Below are 6,000 nucleotides of genomic sequence, written 5' to 3'. Positions count from 1 at the left end.
TTGCCAAGCATACGGAAAATGTGTGCTTCGTTGAACATTTAAATTCATGGTTCACCTTAGCCCACGAAATTCACAAATTGGTATCCAGCGAATAATAATGAATTCACAGTACATTTAAACAGTTATTGTATCTGCCAATGACAGTTCAGTATGTAGTTCTTGTTAACGGGAGGGAAGGAATAAACCTCAGATCTTCATGTTTATTCAATTTATTCAAAAATCTATACAATAGCTATATAAACTGCATAACGCAACATTACTAGATCTATTTTTGTTTCAAACATATATTTGTGCTTAATAAATGATTTGAATTATTGTTATGAGGAACCCTGTAAATAAACTCATCATAACTAAGTACCAGGATTCAAATTTTGTATGCCAAACGCGCGTTTCGTCTACATAAGACTCATCAGTAACGCTCGAATAAAAAAAGTCTGTTAACTTGAAGTCTTTCCGTCTGTTTGTTCTACGTGTTACTTAAATGACATCACCTTTCGTTAGTTCCAAAATTGCTTCCATGTCATCAGTGTTATAATTGTGTTGTGCAGTGCTACGGGTGACCTTAAACCCGTTTTCTGTTCATTTGCAGAAAACCAGTTTCATAAATTTGCGATATCCCAGTACTTCTGAAACGATACAATCCATCACAAGGCGCAATGAATTTTCTAGTTATCGGTTATATCCTTTACCAATGTTAGTATACACTTAATCAAAAACGAGTTTCTGGCTATGTTTGTTGTCGAGATGTCATAGAAAGCGTTAACTTCTTGTTTAAACACTGTGACATCTAAAAGAAACACAATGGACACTGTTTTCTTCAGTGGCCACTTTTTCTTTTTTTGTAATTTTTCTTAAGGCTGCCTGAAATAGTCTGTGGATCGATCTGACCTGATGTAATCAAGATGCTCATCTGCATAGTTGTTAATTTCTGTCATTTTGGTCTCTGGTGGAGAGTGGTCTCATTGACAATCATACCACATCATTTTATTATTATATTGACTATTTTAACTATTTTTTTCACATTTTTCTGTCAGCTTTTCGGTAAGGATACGGATTTCAAACAGCTGTATCAAAAATAATTGAAGACTTGAAAAGAGCTTTAGATCAGAATAAATTTGTAACAGCTATATTAATGGCTATTGATTGTCTACCCCATGACCTTCTTCTACTAAAATTAAAATCCTATGGTGTCTCTTCTTCTTCTCTTTTGGAAAGTTATTTAACTGATAGAAAACAATGTGTTAAAGTAGGTTAAAATAGATATTCAAAACATTTTTTTTAATTTTTAGTGCAAACAAATTTTGGTTTTTTTTCAATATTCAAAAGCAAATTTGTTTCTTCCAAAAAAAAACCTCAGCAGACAAACCACATGTGAGAACAACTGTATATGGCCTACAATCTTTAAGGTATACGGGTGATTAACTTTGGAATGATCTACCAGATGAGCTGCGTAAGCAATTATTTTAAAATCAATTCACGAACTTGATACATTCTTGGTCTGGGAGCTCGAGCTCATGCCAATGCTTCGCCTGCTTTTTAATGTTGCAAACCTTTTTACCTTTGCTTTAATGTTTTACCCCATAAGTGCATGCTTCAGTGTGTGTGTTTATGATGCTTGATAGAACTTTTGTGTTGTATATATAGATAAGAAGATGTGATATGAGTGCCAATGAGACAACTCTCCATCCAAGTCATAATGTATAACAATTATAGGTCAAAGTACGGCCTTCAACACAGAGCCTTGGCTCACACCGAACAGCAAGCTATGTACACATACAATCAAAAATAGAAAGCAAGAGTTCATATAAAGCAAACATACATTGTGTCATAGATCAAACTTATTCGTTCAGCCAGCTATAAAGGGCCCCAAAATGACTAGTATAAATCAATTTAAACAGGAAAACTAACGGTCTAATACATATAAAAAATGAGAAACCCTTATGAACCACACCAACAAACGACAACTACTGAACAACAGGCTCCTGACTTAGGACATGTGCATAAAAAATGCAGCGGGTTTTAAACGTTTTAACAGGCGCCAACCGTCACCCTAACCTGAGACAGTAGTATAACATTACAACATAAAAAGACACACTATAAAATATCAATTAAAATGGCTTTACTCGATCAAAAAGACATTTAAACAAAAACAAGTAAGCATAGTTTACGCTGAACGAATAAGTTTGATCTATGACACAATGTATGTTTGCTTTATATGAACTCTTTCTTTCTATTTTTGATTGTATGTGTACATAACTTGATATGTATGTTCTGTTTGTTATGCTTAAGTTTTGTCGGTTTTAAAAGCTCTTCAGAGCTTATGTTTGTAATTGTATTGCGTAAACCTGTCACGAAATAGAAGTTCCTTCATAATATAAGTTCCAAATGGAAAAATATATATCTTATTTCCAATGGAATATATATTACAGTATATGTTCCTAACGGAATAAATGGTATAGAATATTTGTTCCAACAGGAATAGATATTATTACATTGTTTATAACAAAGTTTCCAGTGGAACGTCTGTTAGGCGGAACAAATATACCTTGACATACCGACTTTAAATAAAGCTTCATGTCTTATGTCTCATTTTTGTGATCACGACTAGAAATTGCCAAAATCTACCAAACTGCAGTTTTGAGCTTTCTTTGGTATTTACATTTTGGTAATATTTTCAGATGTGCTCCCTTGTATTGTTGCAATTTCAAACCTGGACGTTAGGCAACAACAATCAATCAATCAAAGTGTTCATATTAATCTGTTACACGGTGATTGAGGAAAGTTTGGAAGACATTTTAAAAATGACTGGTGTGAAATAAATTCAAAAGGAATTGGCCCAGTTTAATTGGTAAATTTTGCAATGGTGTATTAAACAAATTCAAAAGGAGTTGGCTTAACCTTTTCATATCGCTGTCGGTTCACATTGTATTGATTTTCAATCAATATGTTTTTGTTCTAAATATGCATGAAATGCTTGCCACTGAACGTTAATCAAACAAGAAACTATCAATCTCATCATGATGTATATGTGGTAATATGTCAATTTGGATACTTTTGCTTTTTGTATCATATTTTGATATTTGATATTATATATTTGATGTTAATAATTCTAATTCCAAGTACCTATTGAATAGTTTCTAGTCATGCGTAAGTGGTTATATTTATCGTAAGACTTTGATTGGGTATTTGTTTACTCTCTATGTTTTACTAGTTTGTGTTATGAAAACTCCCTTTTCTTTGTGATAATTGGTTAATGGAGTCAAATGTCTTTTTGAAGGGAAATTCCTTTATTTGGTTAGAATTTGCTTATATTTTGAACTGAATAGTGCTGTGCTGTTCCTTGATATAATTGGTATTAATATTTGGTGGACATGTTTGATTTTATCAAACGAGGTCAGTTTTCTCATATTCCTACTAATATACAATGTACTGATATGAATGTATTGTATAGATGATTTTGTATGATTCAATATAATGGTCAAAATGAATGATTTCAGATTAAAAGGTGCATTTTAAAGATTAAAACATATAAACATATATAAAATATTGGTTAAATTATAAACTAATTGACAAAGTCAAGATAATCATTTGGTAAGTATTTAAGCCAAATTATATGAATATCTCAGTTTTAGTGAAAAGAAGAAATAGTAATAACCTTATAACGTAAAAGTAAATAGATAAAATGGTTTTTGGTATCAAAATAATAATTTGTATGTTAAGACATATTTTTGTATATACACAAACTATTATTAACAAAAACAGTTAATATTATGTTTTAATTACAGATATTGAACGATACTGTTCCAATATTGTACATGATGTAGTACCATAGGTTCCCGAGTTTTTTTGTATACAAGACCTTTGTACCTCATACATGGTAGGTTTTGTATTCTATTCATATGTGTGTGTGTGTGTTTGTTTGTTTGTTTGTTTGTGTGCTTACCATGGATCTTAAGTTCGGCTATAAAATATTTTTAGCAAGCTTATTGTGTTATGTTGTTGTACGATTTGCTTTATGTGTACTAATACAAATGCAATGGTGTTAGTCATTTTTGTTAAAATTTACATCAGTAGAATATTTGGCAGAACTTATTATGAAGATGTATAATTCATGATGAGTTCAAAATTTCTCACGGTTTACATTTTTATACATAATTGTATAAGTCCAAAACATGGAGAACAACAGTTTTCCAGTAGGAAATATTTAAGTACTGAATTTTTGATATTGTCAACTAAATTGAACAGATACCTTTCATTTGATACCTGAATTGCCAAAATGTATTCTACATAGTTTGATATTTGCGCCTATGTGTGGGTTCTAATTGTTTAAAATATGTACTACTTTCCAGTTCCAGTATGTTCTTTTTGACAGGGCCCGATTTGGTGTTGGTCTATCCGAATTATTTTGCAAAGAATTGTTATAATAACTTTTATAATATTATATTATTACAATGTAATTTCATTCATATTTCTAAGGTACAAGAGAGACGAAAGATACCAAAGGGATAATCAAACTCATGAGTCGAAAATGAACTGACAATGCAATAGCAAAAAATAAAACACGACCAAGAGACAAACAACAGCATACAAAACACAACATAGAAAACTTAAGACTAAGCAACATTAAACCCACTAAAAATCGGAAGGGTAAGCATGTCCTTCTCCAAATGGTGCACCCATCATGTTGCTCATGTCCGTACAAACCCGTCGATGAGTCGTATTCGGTAGGTCACAACCGAGGAAAAGAGGACAGGTGGTTACGACAATTGGAATATATCCGTCATTTCAAATATAGAAACGTCAAAACGGTCAACCAACTTGTGATGGCGTCCATACAAATTTCAAAGGGATAAGTTCAACTTCACCAATTAAAAATCTTGGTTTAAAAGCTTCCTTGTAAGCAGCAACCCTGAATAAAAGAAATCATGATATTAAATACAATCTTTGGTATTGTATCAACTGGGGATATATACACAATATCCGCGCGCTGCAGGAATGTTGCTACATAGAAATGGAAATTGGGAAGCTGAATTAATCTCTTTTTGTCGTAAAGTATTTTTTTTCTCAATCGACCCTCATTATAAATTTCTAGATGTAAGTCAAGATATGCGGTAGATTTAACTGTAGATATTGTATCCTTTATTTCAAGTTCGACGGGATAGATGCGTTTTACATAGTCACCAAACTTTGAACTATTTAGTAAGAGGACATCATTTATATAGTGGAACGTTAAACTAAATAATAATTCTACCTTCTTTATGCTCTTCTTAAGATGCTCCTGTATGAAGTCTGCCTTATATGAATAAAAGAACAACTTGGCAAGAAGAGGAACACAGTAGGTTCCCATGGAAATGCCGATTGTTTGTTGAAAAACACGTCCTTTAAACGTAACAAATATGTTGTCAATCAAGAAATAATTAAGTATCTTGATAATGTCAGTTTCAGAGATTTTTAGTTTGAATCCGAGCGGTTTTTTACAAAGTCCGATTTATCTCTCTCTAAGACAAGGTGGCTATTCTTTTTCATGAAACAAAGCAGGACCCATTTTTCAATTTGTCTGCTACTTTGGGATGGGGAATACTTGTGTAAAGAATAGAAAAGTAGAATGTTTTAATACTATTGCTAGAGGAAAGAGATTTAGATTATACTCCAATAGATCTTTGGATTTTTTGTATCATCAACATCTGGTGCACACCTTACCGAGAGTAGATAGTTTCACAATAACTCAGAAGTCCGGCTTTGCTTGCTGATACAATTGGTGTCAATAATTATCTATAATGAGGTTTCGTGAAGCACTTGGACAACCCAGCAATATAACGTTGTGTGTTAGGACACTGATGTAATTTAGGTATCCGAAACAGTGAAGGAAGACCCAGTTCTTCATCTTTGGTTGAAATTCCTCAATGCAGTTTTTAATGTGATTTCCTAACAAAAACGATGTTGTTTAGGGCTCTATATAACATATTTATCATGGAGGTAGGACAGCAGTATTTTAGTCTT

Source organism: Mytilus californianus, unplaced genomic scaffold, assembly GCF_021869535.1.
Source record: "Mytilus californianus isolate M0D057914Y unplaced genomic scaffold, xbMytCali1.0.p SCAF_3, whole genome shotgun sequence".
NCBI classification, from domain to species: Eukaryota; Metazoa; Mollusca; class Bivalvia; order Mytilida; family Mytilidae; genus Mytilus; species Mytilus californianus.
This window is presented reverse-complemented; position numbering follows the sequence as displayed.